The sequence below is a fragment of the Vulpes lagopus genome, chromosome 7 (genome assembly GCF_018345385.1).
Source record: "Vulpes lagopus strain Blue_001 chromosome 7, ASM1834538v1, whole genome shotgun sequence".
NCBI classification, from domain to species: domain Eukaryota; kingdom Metazoa; phylum Chordata; class Mammalia; order Carnivora; family Canidae; genus Vulpes; species Vulpes lagopus.
In genome coordinates, this window is record NC_054830.1 from 103,774,890 (window position 1) to 103,792,073 (window position 17,184).

The 17,184-nt window shown below is 35.6% G+C and overlaps 1 long non-coding RNA gene across 1 annotated transcript in view; it reads left to right on the forward strand.

Moving 5' to 3' along the window:
* Nucleotides 1-852: 852 nt before the first annotated feature.
* Nucleotides 853-17,184, forward strand: part of LOC121494592 — a 36,076-nt gene continuing 19,744 nt past the window's right edge. Inside the window, exons 1-2 of the long non-coding RNA XR_005988825.1 lie at nucleotides 853-969; nucleotides 1,059-1,155. This is a non-coding gene — a long non-coding RNA (uncharacterized LOC121494592). The remainder of the gene's footprint in view (nucleotides 970-1,058; nucleotides 1,156-17,184) is intronic.

A 17,184-nucleotide genomic window follows, 5' to 3' on the forward strand; every position in this document is an offset into this window, starting at 1 on the left:
CTCTCATATCCCAGGAAACCTCCATGTTTGTACCTTGAGCCTGCTGGGAGGGCTTATTTGTCTAGCTTACATTAATTGAATGAATCAGAAAAATCTATGCTGAACTGCTTCTTCAAGGCATACTAGACCCTTTCATCTACAGCATTTTCCTTTTCTTCACTTAGAAACTTTCCCCCTTCTGCCACAGTTTTGGCAAAAGCTGTTTAAACTACTGAGTAATTTTTTCCTTTTCCACTCTTTGTAGACACAATAGCCACATACACTAACCAAAATGAGAGTGCATATGTTTATAGGAGACATCTATCTTTAGGATAGAGCTCTATACTTTTTTCTATTAAAGCCATTTACATCAATTGAAACATCAAGCCATCAGTCTACACAGACTGGGCAGTTGAGATTTGCAAAACACTATAATAGGTGGTAGAAGATATAAACACAAGTGAATAAAACACATGATCTTGATAGAGCTAAGAATCTCTTTAAGAAAAGAATGTATGAATTATATAGTAAATCACAAGGTTAGAGGAGATATGATAAATTGCTTGGAAGTTTATGAATCAGGTCTTTATTCATGACACTTTTAATTTAATCCTTATAACTATTCAGTGAAGTAAAGTATTATTGGACTAGAATTATAGGTGAGGGAATCAGGAATCAGAGGTAAGAGGTAAGCTTCCAACACCACACGGCCAGTATGAATCACACCTGAACTCAAGCCTATACCATGATTTAATCACTATTATATTTTCCCTCCTAGAGCCAGAAGAGTTTGGAAGAATATTCAATTGCTGTGGATTGGAGCACTAAGGAAAGTTTTCACTGAGAGGAAGTGAAATAGGCCTTAAAGATTGCCAGGGTTTAGAGAAATGGAAAGAAAATTAAAGGCTGTTTGGGGCAGCAAATATCTTTATAAATATCCTTCTGTAAAACAAAGGATGGAGATAAATCTAAGGATTTCTTGGCAATCTGGTGAGTCCTAAGAATTTCCTCTTCCAAAATAACTATGCTCATTCAACTTGTAGCCCAACTGACCTGCTTGTACATGTTTCTCTCCACAGTAACACCAGGGGCACCTGGCAGCTCTGGACATCATAAACTAAAGGGATATCTGTAACTTCACTCTACTACTAGAGCTCCTATTTGGTCGCAGAGCCTGTAAGTTTGGTATCTCCCATTAACTTTAAACAGGATTGAAAATAAATGTGTCAGATGGTATTGTTCACAGTTTATGCAATATAAAATGAAATCCTCTTGAAATAATACCATCTGAACAAACCAGCCATTAAATAAATACAGATACTTCTTCCCTGATCCACAAGCATATCATTGAACTGTGAGAGGTCTTTGCTAATGTGAGTCAAATGCTGACTGATTGGGAATAACCTAACATTTAGTTTATGAAGCATTTATCCATCACTGAGGAGGTCTGAAAAAGTCACAGTGGTGTTTGAGCTACAGCTTTTTTGCCTTCACAGAATGAGCTCAGTAGCCATCTCTTCCTGGGCATACCTTGACAGTAAATCTGAATTTCCTCCCCAAACAGATTGTAGCCAAACAAATTCTATGACAGATATCTAATCCTTTGGGTAGCAGGAGAGAAAGCTGGCCAAGTGGCTAGAAAATCAACAGTTGGAAATTTGCACTGGCCTAGTCCTTAGTCTCACAAGAAACAAAGGTTCCCTCACTAGGCAAGTTCTCTTCATTTGTCTTTCTTTAAAAAACACTTGCTCTAATTTCCAGTCTTCACTTCAGTAAGTAGTTTCAATTAGTTTTTAGATCAACAAACATTGGTATCCTTTACTCCCTATTCAGGGAAATAAGAAATCAAACCTGAACTGCAAGTATGTTACTTGACTTCAGCCCAACCCATGTCTCTCTTGAATTCTGCCTCCATCTATAACCTCTACTTCTGCAGCCTATGGCTTCTTTCTTTTTCTATGAATAAAAATGAGTCATCAAGAGATAAGGCCATAGGGCATCTATTCTCTCAAGTATCTGTATTGACTCGAACCATGACATTAGTATCACAGAGCTCTTCCCAACTACCATAAGTACCACTCTACTTTGCTCTCAACTCAGTTTTTGAGGTCAAACCGGCAAATACCAGCACACTTACTTTTCCAAACCATTCTCTTGATCAGCTCCTTGTGAACATGAGCATAAAACACAGAACAAACTTAAATGAGATAAGTCATGTTGGACATTTAGTCTCATGCCTAGGGTATAGATCTTACTTGTGATGCTTAGAGGTTTCACAGAATTTCTTGGAGAAATAACATACCTGACCCTAATAGTGAATACAAGGTTGCATTTGGATCTACCTATTGCCCACATGTGCCCATCTGCTAATCTATTAGGGATGAAAGTCTTATAAAATTCTCAGTTTCTCTATAGAGGCTTCATTTCCAAAGGTGCAGATTTGGCAATCATAATTTAACCACCTAAATTTCCTTAAAGGATAGAAGTACATAAAACTCATTTATAAGATATCTGTGTCTTAAAGGAAATTTAAAATCCATAGGCTAATCTCCCTTTGAGATTTGTATGCTAACATTTCATTTTAATTGGTGTGCTGTCTATCCTCACAATTGAAAGGAACACTAGGGCTCATTTTGTTTTTTCATGCTTCCCTTTCATGGACCCTCCTCCTCCAGGACAGTAAACTAATCTTTGAAAATAGGTCTCTTAAAACACAAAGTTATGAACACAAAAGATGTAAGCCACATTTTATTTATATTCAAATCTCTGTCATGCAAAGATCTTCAGTTTTATCTTCCTTTGTTCTCCAATTACTGAATTTCATTCAGTATGCATGTTCATGTGTGTGTGTATGTGTGTGCTTTTGTGTGTGTGCAGAGGGGGAACATTTTGGTAATTGATTGGAGAATTTTACTAGATATATTTGTCTGGGGCATTTGTGCAGTATGAATGAACATGGATGCAGTAGAGGTAAAATAGAGTTGTTTTCGGAAAGTATCCCAAAAGAGGAATAAAAGATCGTGAGGATGGGAGAAGTCACTTGCATACTTGCTATTTACCTCTTTATATGAATTGGCAAGCACTCAGTATGGTTTGGCTCCGGCAGAATGCTTGCTCCATGACTCTGGTCAAGTCATACACCCTCTTTAGCTTGTCTTCTCCTCGGTAAAATTGGGTTAATACCTTGTAGGATAGTGGCAAGACATAAGTGACAGACCATATGTGAAAACATTTGTCAGTTTTTTGCTGCATATCAAGTGCTCGACAAATATTAACATTCTCCATAAAGCTCAAAAGCAAAGTCTGTAACATTGGTCTAGTCTACTGAAGGAGACCAAAAGGTGTATATCAAACACCTCCTCTTCCACCAGAATGTCAGCACGCTGGTAAATGTGCTGTATCTGTGCAAGGAGAATGACTTGAATGGTTCGTGCAAATTCTATTGAGGTTTTTTAAAAAATTGCAGGCAGGATATACAAAGAAGATGATTTCCTTTAGATCCAAAGCCTGATTTTCTTTCAAGACTCTCTGATTTCTTTTAAGTCCTGGGCACACAGGCATATGTTTATGTTTTGGCTGTTTGGAGGCCTAATTGGTTTCTCTGGTGACTTGGCATTCTTCTTTTTCCAGGTTTCTCTTTTATTCTCATCTCAGAGGAGCTCTGCCATCCTTCTTTCAAGTGATAGGTGCTTGATACATACTCCCTAACTGTGATCTGTAGTTAGAAGCCTGGCTTTGCCTCCTTTTTCTCCCGACGGGGAGAATATGTTCTTTTTATGATACATGAACTTGAGATTGCAGGACTTTTGATCTGGTTCCTTCATGGCTTTACTGGGTAATGGGTGAAAAGACTGAAAGTGAGATTTGGAGAAAGAAGGAATAAGAACATTTCCCTTTGATTCCATGAAAGACCTGATTTAGAATGTTTCCCTCTGGTCCTATCTGGTCAGTCCTGCTATAATTATAGATTGCTTTGATAAAGCCTTTCTTCGAAGTACACTAAAATGAATTCAGAATCCCATTTTTTAAGTGAAGTAAGTACAGAGCATTTATATACTTTGCTGATTTACTTGTTAGAAGAATTCGATGAGATTCCAGTAAAATAATTTAGAGATACTTAAAATCTAGACTAAATAATAGGTATGTGCTTGGTACTATATTTTACTTCACAAATTATTGATACTTAGGCTGATCACTTGCAAGTTCTGCTACAAATCTGTTGAACTCCCCATCCTTGTAGTTTGCATCTTTGTTAATATTTTCCTGTCAACATTAATGATAAAAATAGCACACATTCATTAAATGATTGTGTGCCAGTTTCTATACATTATTTAATCCTCCCACCCACACTTTGATGGAGTAGTGTTATCATTCCTATTGTACAGATGAGACTATTTAGGCATTGGAAGATAAAACTTTTTTCCAAGATTATGCAGATATTAAATTTTAGAACCATAATTAATTATGTCCTTACTCATCAGCTACCCACTGTACCTAGGCAGGTTTAAGACAAGAGTGTGATTATCTACTCTTTCTTGTTATAAAATGTTAATATAATTAATACATAGATTAGGTTTACAGGTCTTCATTGTTTCTTTAGTAGATTGATTGCAAAAATGATTCAATTTTCCACCCACTCCATATCCACATCCCTTGTTAAAGACTTTGCTGCTACTCCCACAGGGATTCCTTTCTTTTACTTCTGAATATCAGTTATGATTCAAGCCCAGAGTGAGTGAAGGCCTTGACTTGTTTTGATCCATAAAATATGACAGAAGTCATGGTGGGTCAGTTTTCAGTCTAGGCTTCAAGAGACAATGAGCCTCCCACTCTAGTTTTTTCCCTGAACATGCCACCACCACCTTGGAGGCCACCTTGGAGGCCATCTTGGAGGCCAGTCTCCAGCTGACCTGCCACTTGATTGTAGGCATAAGCAGCCCAGCAGAGATTCACTGAACCTACCTCAGATCAGCAGTGCATCCTTGCTGAGTTCTACAATCACCAGAAATGATAAAGGGTTATTGCTTTAAGCTACTGAGTTTTAAGGTGGTTTGTTATGTAGAAATAGCTAACCAATGCAGTGCTGATCTGATTAGAAGCAGTTTTTTGTTAGAGTTTATGCCCTCAATTGCAGAGTTATAGAATGTTCAAACCTATCTTCCTTATTTAAAAAATATAATAAAATGTAAAATAAAATTAAAAAATAAACTAAGATAAAAACAGAATTCAAAACACAGAATTCAAAATAAGAAAAAACAAGGTCCAGAGAGATTAGTAACTTCTATTCTTGTTTCCCTATTCCTTATCCAAGGGCCTTCCTGTTGTTATTCAGTTTCTATTAATTAGAATTTATTAAGGCCATTTAGAGCTGCAAGTTAGAAACAGTCTACCCCTCTGGTCAAAGAAAAACCATGCTAAATGGATTCACCAGAAGTAATAGTTTAACACATTTCTTAATGTTGAGCATGTATATACAACCTTTGTTCTATTTTTTTGGTGAGTTATCCAGACACATGACACCTGCTTTTTATTCTTCTATAGGGACCTTATGAATGGATTTGAAATATGATTTCCAACTAGTTTAGCAGACCTTATAAAAGAAGAGCATTCTGGGACTTATCCATCAACTTAACACTCCCATCCTCCTTAAATCATAGACATTCTAGAACTAGTATTTATTAGCTTGTTCTTTCTGTACATCAATTACCTTAGGCCCTATACGCTACAGCTCCATCAAAAGCATTAAATAGTTCCCAGTGGCAAATTCCTGGTTATCTTTAGCTCATGCTGTTAAGTAAGTTTCCACAGTCTTTATAGCTCCAGCTTTTATTGTATTTTTAAAATGACTTGGTTTCAGCTGTTAAAGCCTAAGACTTTGACTTAAAGAGAAAATACATGCCAGCATGTGGAGTATAGAATTTGACTTTTTAGCTTCACCAAAGCCAGCCAGTTTGGTGCATCCCTTCTATATTGGAGAGTTTCCAAATGCTGTTTGCCTGGGTTTCTAACGATAATATTTTACATCTATATTTCTAGTAGAGTGATTGGCCTTTCCATCTTGCTAGGCCCTTGACCAGTTAGCTGCTCTGCCTTAGTATTCTCCATCTGCAGGACTTCACACTTCACAAACAAACATTCCGTGTCTTCTGATTTTGCTATTTCCTGGATTATATGACTTAGAGGTGAAAATCTATCCTTAGCTCTCTGATGCCCAAAGCCCTCTTCACAATGTCCTTGGTCCTCTTCCTTTCTTCTCTAGCCTTTTAATATGTTCAGAGTGACATTCCAGATTAACCTGGCTATGAGACATAATTATTCTTTTCAGCAGGTGGAGGATGGGGGGACACCACTGAACTCAGCCATAATTGTGAGGTGGTGTTAATGTCTACAAGGACCTTTCTGGAATTTTAAAATTTGTAGTAATGTCTATAGTGATTTCTCAGTCAATGCAGCAAAGCAAAAACAATTGACCAAATATATTGTAACTTCTTTTTCAAAAATTCTGTAACTAGTTTTCTTACAATTCTATTTCCATTAGGTGAAAGATTTTGAACTACTCCAAATAGAAAAGTAGACCAGTTAGCTTGTTGGTTCCCTTTAAAATACCTTGTATTTTAAAATTTTTATTAGTATTGCAATTTACCATTTCCTTTATTCAGCTATTTTGGGAAAATTTCTGTCTTGCATTGATACATTTTTCTTTCAGGTGATTTGTTTGTTTCATTTCCCAATTTTTCCACTACTTGAAGTTTAGCCAGTGTGGCTAAACTATTTCTTTTCTCCTTCTATGAACAAGTCTTATTTTCTTAGAGCAATGGTTTACATACTTGAGCACCCTTGAACACACAGCTCAAATATATCGATATTTATTCTTGCATATACACAATGTATAGCTAACATATATGTGAATGCATTCTGAACTTTATATTATAAAAATGAGAATTAAGTAATGAAGATGTAAAATGTACCTACTTTTCTAATAAAATTTTCCTGACTATCTCAAACAGCTTCTTTTGAACACTTGGCTTGGAGATGTTACACTGCCTCTACATGTTATTTATCTGAACAAAATTTTTAATATCATCCATTTCTGACATAGTAATAGGTAAAAACTTGGAAAATAAAGTTATCTTTAGACTCTAGATTTGCTATATTCCAGTTACATTGAAAAGGGCTTTCTGTGTTTTTATTCACCATATAGTTATTGATACTCAACAAGCCACTTACTAAATAGAATTCTATTGTAATCTATAATTCCCTGTAGTAGAAGGAAAATGCATTTTTTTTGTTATAATAACACCAAGAATTTCATGTTCTCACCAAAAGATATTACTTGGCTTCCTTTTAGTTAACAACCTTTGGAAATTATTGAAGCCAAGCACATTTTGCCAACAGGGAAATAGAGCTCCACTGAACATTTTCATGGGCTCTGACCTGAAACAGCTTAGGAAGTACAATATAGGAGCAACTGAGGATGATATATATATATATATATGTATATATATATACATATATTCAGGAAGTCTGGTATAATACCCTAGGTGTGAGTCTGCTGAAGAAAGATGTATAACTTGTTCCCTCTGATTCCAAAGGAAAGAGAATGTATATGAAATGTATTTAAAGTTTCTTTTCAGAGATGTGAGCACAAAATATTTATTTAGGATAACCTGTGATATTTCTTTTCTGATAAGTACTGTAGCTATATGTGCTTTCCTATATGTTAAACACACACACACATACACACACACATCTGTGTTTGCATCATCTCATTGTATTATACCACAGAGGCATGCTTTTGTAATAATTTATGAAATACATAAGTAATAGTTGTCCCTATTAAAAATTGTAATAGGTAATAAATAAATAAATAAATAAATAAATAAATAAATAAATAAATAAATAGATAAATCTATTATCTCAATTAGTTTAGGCATTGCTTTCATTTTTGGCTAGCAACAAAAACAGAAGGAAGAATTGCAAATGACTTAAGAGTATATTTTTGGTTTCTGTTACTAGATTTCTTTCCTCACTTCTATCCCTTCTTTCTCTAGCCTTCTATTTTTGTTATATTTGTTTTTTATCTCTTTATCATGTTTGTGATTAGATTGGAGCTACCTGTATCATAGTGGAGTGTATCAGGGGCTTCAGAGCAACATGCCTGGGTTGGAGTCTCACCCAGCTCAGCCACTTTCTCTGATTTTGTCCAACTTTTTTGTGCATCTCAAAAAATATATAAACATAAGTCAAGATCTTATGAAAAAACCCCGAAAAATTCAGAAAAGCATAAAGTAGAAAATTTAAATTATCTGTACACCTATCACTCAGATATAATCACTGCATTTTCATGTATATCTTTACTGATTATTTTTAGTTATAAAAATTGTACAGTTAAATAAAACACATATGTATAAAAATAAGATCATATTTTACATACTGTTTTGTATGTATATTTTTACCTTGACAACGTATTAAGGTCATGTGACAGGAGTAGGTGTTTTTATTCTAATTAATAACTTCTTAAATTTTATTGTGTAGGTGACCTCTTTCTATTGGTTTTAATTTTAGGCACTTTAGAATAAAGATGGAGAAGACATATTTGCACAGTTATGTACTGGAAATGTAATTGTAAAGGTATGTCTTTGCAATTCTATACACAGGGTAAATTTAGTCTATGAAGATCTTCTACTTCAACAAATGAAGAGAATTGAGAAGAATGTAAGCTTTTAAAAGGAAAGAAACAATAGATAGGCAAACTGCACTATGAAAGAAAACAAAGCAAGCATGATATATTTGTTTCCTCCTGCCTTTCTGTTTTTTCCTTGCTTCCTCATGAATTCTTGGCCTATCATTCCTGCTCATTTCTGAAAGGTAGAGAAGTTTACTTTATAGACCCACAGAGTGAACTTAATACATTATCTACTGTGTATTTTTCCTTCTCATAACTAATCTATTATCGGATGCTGGGAGCTTATCCTTCAAAATCCTTTCTGGGAAGAAATAACCCTTGGCGAAGACTTGCAAGATTGGCAAGAAAGAAGTGGGAAAAAAAATAAAGAAAATGTAGAAGCAGGAGAGGAAAAATTTAGTTCATTAATTTCATTTTTACTTTAATTAGGTCAAATTATATCATTATTCCAAAGTATGTTTCACCATATATTTGTTTAATATGGGTTCCATTTCCATTATTACATATAATATTTTATTCATGTTAATGCTTACTCTAACATGTATGTTCTCTATCCCGACTGCATCATTTGAAAGAACCATCTTATTTGCAGATATTTTCAAAATTGCTTACAGTGAATAACAAAAGGTAAGAGATGTCAAACGCTTTGCGTAGGTTCTGGCACAGAGCGCTCAAAGATGTTTATGGAAGCAGATTCTGAATCTTTCAAAGTGAACCGCCACCACAATCTTCACCCATTTATGTTTAGAAAACACAATTCAGGTAGCATAAACTGCTCGTTAGCTTGTTTTCCTTCTGAATGGATTACTAGCCTGATGTCTACACTTAAAGAAGGGAGTGTTTTTAAAGTCTCCATGTATTTTAACAGCTATAACATTTGCAGAGCCTCCTGAATCAATCTTCTATCTTTCTGGTTTATTGTCATTTAAGAACAGATGTGAATTCCTTTCCTGTGTGAATTTCATGGCTGGATTCAGCAATACTTCTCTCTGGGCCTACAATTCGTCACTCTGTTGGGCTATATTGAATTCCAGTGTTAGAAAATTGCTGTATATTTCGCAAGATTATTTTGTTTGCCAAATCTCAGCCATCTAAATTTTAGTATAGAAAGGGACACAGATGAATAGGAAGATTTAGTTTGCACCAACATTTAATGAAAACTTCACTATATTTACTCCTTGAGTTCTTCTCCGTGACTCATGAGATAATAGTATAGTATCAGCTCTTTTTTTTTTTTTTTTTGTATCTGCTAATCTTTTCATTCTAATCAGGCACTGCTTGTCAAAACTGTGGGCTCACACTGATAAGTGCTCAGGAAGTAAATAGATTCACCTGCTTAAGTGATCTTTTGCTGCAGGGTATAAGCATCTGCCCATGTTTTTGGTTTTTGTATCTTTCTAAGAGAAATCTTGAGTTATTTTGTTCTTCTGCTTCTATTCACTAATCTCATATAATTGGACCTTCTTATATTTCTACTTTATAATTGGACCTTTCTTATATATTCACTAATCTCATATAATTGGAACTTCTTATAAAATAAATTTATATTTTATTTTTTATGGAAGGTTATGTATGTACAGCATTGGAGGTAATATAGCTAAGTATATCTACCATCTATCTATCATCTACCATTTATCTACTTTAAAAAGGCAAAAAGGACTAAGAGCCTACAAACATTTTCATAGTTTTAGTTTCAATTTCTTTCAAGTGAATGTTGATCTGATAAAACTTGGATGTTTTTGTTTTTCAAGTTGAATTTAATAATTCATAAATTCCTTCAGTTTATAATGGAAAAATCATTTTTGAATCATCAGCTATATAAGACCTGCAAAATGGAGATGTATATACTTGGTTTTTCCAAACTGACTTTTTTAAAAAGGCACTCAAGAATAAATACATATCTCTTTCTCTTTCCATATACTGAAGGAAATCTTGGATTCATTTCTGGGCATTACAGTTTGAGAATAGACATAAAGCAAAATGCCTCATGAGGGGATTAGATTGTGAGAGACACCCCAAAATATGTTATTGAAGGATCTGAAATAACTGGAATAATATACCTTTATATAGAAAAAAAAAGCTCAAGAGGGGTGAACATGGGCAGCCATCATTAAATATTCAAGGTTGTCAGGTGGAACTGGGCTTTTTCTTTTATGTTCAAAATGTTTCATGAACACCAAAGATTATAATGTGTTATATGGTAGAATCAGTGTGAGTATTTGAAATTCTAATAGCACCTATAACAAATAGCACCTTCCTTTTCTACTTGAGTCCTGAGGTTTTGAGAACAACAAAGGAATGGCAGATAAAGATCAAAGCATTATCCTTATTAATGATGGAGTTCAACTGGAGGTATGCTCCTAGTGTGAAAGCCAACCTCAGAATTAGATTTCTTGTCTCGGGGAGGATTGGATGAAGGCTCCTTACAAGGAAGGCCTCCACAGGAAGGCAGAACATGTATTTCTGTGTTCCCAGTATTCAATCCTAAGGGGAGGAAAGTCAAGGCTGAATCAATCATGCCCATTTATTTCCCCCAAATGTATCAATCAGAGAACCATCTGCCTCCTCCATAAATGGGGATGAGAGTCCAGGGGTATGTTTGAGAAAACTACCTTTATATAGAAATCAGAACTGAGGACAACATACCTCTCTAGTAATACAGGAAGTCTTTTTATTTATCAGTACTCTCCAAGTTGCATATATTGCTTTTGGAGTACATTGAAGATTTCCACTCATTCAATTAATAATTGTTTAGTGCTTGCCAGTTCTCAGGCTCTTTACTCAATACTGGGAACAAAATGTGCAAGGAAATAGATAAAATGCCTCTCTTCTTTTTAATTTTGTCTTATTTTATTTTTAATACTTTATTTAATTTCAATTTAGTTAATAAATATATTATATATAACTAATAACATATATATTTATTAACAATTTAGTTTATATATATTATATATATAACTAATAACATATATATAACATCTATATATATATATAACATATATATGTGTGTGATATATATGTTATTAGTTACCAGGGTAGAATTCAGTGATTCAACAGTTGCTTGTTACACTCAGTACTCATTAAATCAAGTTCCCTCCTTAATGCCCATCACCTAATTACCCCATCCCCCCACCAACCTTCCCTCCAGCAACTCTAAGGTTGTTTCCTACAGTTCAGCATCTCTTATGGTTTGCTTCTCTCTCTGTTTTTATCTTATTTTATTTTTCCTCTCTTCCCCTATGTTCATATGTTTTGCTGCTTAAATTCCACATAGGAGTGAAATATGGTATTTGTCTTTCTCTGATTGACTTATTTAACAGCATAATACCCTGTGGTTCCATCCATGTCATTGCAAATGATAATGCCTCTCTTCCTGAGGCTTCAGGTGCAGGAACATTTAAGCTCAATGTAGATGATCATTTGGTAGGAATGTGGTAGAGCAGTAACTCTTCACTTTGGCTGCACTTTGAAATCCCATGGGGAACTATAAAAAATACTGATGCTCTGGCCCCACTCAATTTTGATTCTGATTTACGTAATCTGAAATTCATCTTGGGCATGAAGATTTTCTAAAGTCCCCAGGCAATTCTAATGTGCAGTCTAGGTGGAACCACTGTGGTTCAAGGGTAAGATCATGGATGAAATAAATGCCTATGCATGTCTTTCTCATGCTGATTCTCACTGCTGGCACATATTACAGGTACTAAAAAATGCATGTTGAATAAATTGACAACTGGAAAGTCAATGATTCTCAGCCCTTTCTCATGACCTTTATTTTTTCTCTTTCATGTTTGACTTCCGTGTTTAATGTACCTGATGTTTTCTCCTTCATTCATAGATTTTCTACTTCATTGACCTTCAGAGCTTCACTTTCTGAGAAGATTCCAAATGTTTCTGCCTTATAGCTATTACTGCTTGGTCATCTACAATGGTGCCAAATAGCTTTTATGAAGGAGATGTTGAATTAAACAGATTAACCACCATGAAATAGTATATGGCAGAATTATTTACTTAGGCAAGGATTATTTTACTCATTCATTCATTCATTCATTCATTCAGTATGATTCTACTTGCTTATCTTGTTGCTGAGTTCTTGACAATCTAGAATTATTCCAGAATTATTCCAAAATTCTACCTTCCAAAAATGATTTTTAAAAACAGATAAAATATGAAACCTCTCATGGTTAAATCCAATGTGACCTACACATAATGAAAGAATGCATGCAGTAACCAAGATAATAAATACTTATTGAAAGATTTCTGTGTACTAATTGCTGTTCCAGGCATATATGATACCATAGTAAATCAGTCAAGGAACCTGCTGTCAAAGACCTTATATGGAAGATGGAAATTGAGAATAATGAATGAATAGAATAAATAAATAGAAAATTTTCTATGAATAAATAGAAAAATTGAGAAAATAATTTCAAATAAGGAAATGTTTTGTAAAGATAATAAAATACAGTGATAGGGATAGCTCATTGTTGACCACTTTGGATAGAATGGTCATCGAGAGCCTCTGTGTTGAAAAACTGAGACCTAAAATACTGTAAGTCAGTTTCTGAGAAATAGTGTTCTACATAGAGAGAACAGTAAAATGGGAAAGTGCTTGATGTACCTGAGCAATATGTAGAAGGCTGGTGGCTGCAACTTGGTAAATGATACAAGTAAACTGGCAAACAAACTTGTTCCTCTTGGGAGTCTTAAAGTAGACCACTGAATTGGAAAAATCTACAGGGACACATATTTTTGACAATATGGGAGACTTAAAAGCCCTGAATAAAAATACAAACAGATTTTTAAATGTAGAGCTAAGTTCATAAGAAAGAAAAGGAAATTCCCAGAGGCCAGAAATGAACAAGGAGCTAGGAATCAGAAATACACAAAAACAAATCTTCTAATTCCCTATGGGGGGAGAAAGGGAGCCAGGAATGGAGAGGGTGAGTAACCAGGAGGCTTATGTTCTAATGGCCCCATCAGTCCCAGAAAATAAGGTAGGATTCTACCCCACACATGATAGAAAATTGGCATGGACAATTCATCATAGAGCCAGAACCCAGGAAAGTCCCCATCCTCAATTAAAGGGAGGACTTATAAAAAAATCTGTCCACTGATAAAAGAAAACAAACTAAGAATATATCTTGGCCTCTTGTAAGGGTTAAATAAAGATTTTGAGAATTTGTGACCACAAGTCTGCCTCCAGGAAGGCCTGGTGCAAGTTTTTACCATAGTGTGACCTGGGAAAGCACAGTTAAGAAATTCAAGTGTCATGGATTAGTTCTCTCTGATAGAATGAGATTAGGATGAAGGACAGGAGCCCAGAAGATTTCAACTGCATCATTAATGTTTTTTTTTCTTAAGCAGAGTGATAGTTAGAAGTGATACTTATAATATGGAATAGTATGTCTGAGTTTAAAATAATTTTTAAAATATCAATATCAAATATAATATTTTAAAAATTAGGAAAATGTTAAACTTTATAGAAAAACAATTACTTAGGTAATATTTGACCAATAGATTTTTCTTATGTTAAATCCCAGCCTGTGAAGACAATTTTATAGATCTACTACCAAGTACAATTTACTCCTAATTATGGATGTGCAAATATTCATGTAATGGGTTGTCTATCCAAAACAATCTCAATTCTTTCCAACTTGACAAAGCACAGTTTCTTCCTCATTTCTTTGATTCTCTTGATATGGCCAACAATATCATCATCGCCATCGTCGTCACGACTAAGTTTTTAACTCTTATATTAGACCATGAGCTTCTGGAACACAGAATCAGATTCACCTCTGTATTCCCCACAATACTAAGCAGAGGACTTTGCTTGCAATAGACATCACTGTCATCTATCAGCCTTAACTGACCCTAGGCTATACGTGAATTATGAATATAAAAAAAGGAAGCAAAGTGGTCTGGGCTAGAAGTGCTGATAATGTAATTGGATAGGAATGGGGTGAAGACAGAATCCCTCGGTGGCTCAGCGGTTTAGTGCCTGCTTTCAGCCCAGGGGGTGATTTGGAGTCCCGAGTTCGAGTCCTACATCGGGCTCCCCGCATGAAGCCTGCTTCTCTCTCTGCCTGTGTCTTTGCCTCTCTCTGTCTGTCATAAATAAATAAAATCTTAAAAAAAAGGAATGGAGTGAAGAGGTCACAGGTAATGATGTGGAATAACAACTGGCATGAAATTTCCCTTGGAATGAAACTATCTTTCAGTCCAATGGAAATATCTTGATATTTTGGGAAAGAAAGCAAGACTCTGGTGGCAGAAAAATTCAGGAGACAAACAACAAAAGTGATGGCATAGGTACTCTGCTTGACAGAGGGGGGAAAAGTTTGTTCTGTTGTGAAAAGGAAGGGGAGAAAAGAGTGGCAGGGGGAAGAGAGATCCCAGGAAGAGAGTATGAGGCTGAGAGGTCCCACAGCCCAGTCAATAAAAAGTTCCCAGTTGGGGGGAGCTGCTGAGGAACTGAAATCTACCACATGCAATCTGAAGTTATTTGTGTTATGAAATGGATCCCTTCTCCAATATCCTCAATTTGTCACTGATGGCTATTGCATTGTGAGTGCTTTCATTGAGTAAGGAAGACTGTAGAAACTGAGAAGGAATTGAATTTTATATTTAGGCCCAACCAAGATAGAACAAAGACAGTACTCTAGGGCAATAAGATGATCTAAAACCTTAAATATTTCAAAAAGGGTATAAACCCATAGTCCACATAAAACGTAACCTCTAAAGGACTTGGAGGAAATCCCGAATTTCCCCTAGGTATTAAATGAAGTTTAAAATTGATGCTATTTAGCTCTAAAACTACCAAGAGACCCTTGTTAACATCTGGGATACATTTTCAAAAGGCAAATAGCAATATAAGGTGGAAGATATTAAGAACCAAATGAACAGTACTCACTGTTAAAGCAACACAGAGTTGGGAAATACTGAAGTCTGTGAGTTAAGGATGGGATTCTAGAAGAGTTTTTTGAGCTAGATCTCCAAGAAAGAATAAGATGGATGGGAGGAAGAGAAAACAGTGAGGAAAGTGTTTGAAGCAAAGAAAATAGATTGAGCACAGACATAAAATGAGAAGGCTGGCCACCTGACAACTAATATATGCTCAAGGAAAGCAAGCAAACTTTAACAGTAGTCCAAGCAAAACATAAATTACTAACAGAATTGTGTAATACATTCCCAATCCAAATGTTAATAGTGTTAGGAGTTTCTGGCCTTTTGGATTAACTATTCTATGGTTTCCCTCATTAGTACATGTAACTATTTCTATGAGTTATAAAGTGCCAACTTGCACGTACAAGTATTGCCAGGTGTGGGAAGCCTGTATGTGTATGTCTTGGTGTGTGTGTGTGTGTGTGTGTGTGTGTGTACTGTATACACATCAACCATGTATTTGGGATGGATACAATTGCTGATGATGGTTCAATGGGCTGATCCCTGTGGCAGTCCTGGTCAGAGGCTGAGCTGTGCTTCCTGACAGTGGATAAGTTTGGAAATGTTGGCATGAGGCCTGAATTTCACAACATCAGTCCCGAGGCTACAAGTAGTAGAGCCCTGTCCTGATAGTCTTAGGGCCAGCCAATAGCCCAGGTGGAGTCATCAACAGGTAATCACCCACGAAGGACTAAGTAACAAAAGGACACATGCAGCATCATCCAGCACACATCAATAGTCTCCTGCTGCAAGAATAGTAAGACTGCTTAGCATTTATATAGAAATTTTCAATCATTAATTAGTTAATCCACATAACTCCCCAATGAGGAGAGTATTTTTAGTTCTTTTTTGTTTCCAGATGAGGAACCGAACACACAGTGAGGTTAAATAACTTGCTCGAAGCTAAAAATCAAGTCAATAAACAGCAGGCATGTGGTGGGAATGCAGTTTCTAAATTTCTATTTTGTCTGCTTACTCCATAAATGCCACTTGGTCTTTGGGGAAAGATGGTCAAGTTGCTCCTCAGAGAGACACGACCTTCCACTAGAGTAAATGATACATTTTTTCTACTAGCAAGATCTGCCTAGGGAGATTTCTGTTTCCGGATTTGATGCTTTTTGCCCACCCTGAAACAATTAAGCTGAAATAACATTCACTGTTGCAGGACATTTGGGGTTTGTAAGCTGGGGTGTAAGGTCAGTTAATGTGTTCCACCTGCCCGGAATTGGAATCCATCAGTGGCTATGAATGGGGAATCTTAGTGTTGCGCTCCATAAAGGAGTGAGGGTGATGAGGAGTAAGAAGAGTCTGAATGGAGAAGGGGGGAAATGAGGGCAAAAAAATGGAGTCCACTTTTTATCCAGCCTTTTTTTTTTTTTGTGAGAGTCTGTGTTATGTGAGAGAGGGAGACCTGAAACTTTTGGAGGGATTCTTGAGAGCTAAAGGAGTGTATCAAATCTGCTCACTTACCCAGAACTCTTAAATGTACTAATTCAACACTTGTACAAATAGAAAATCTTTAGTTTACCTGATGATTTTGCTCTATTTCAGTTAACTCTCCACAGTCCTCTGTTGGA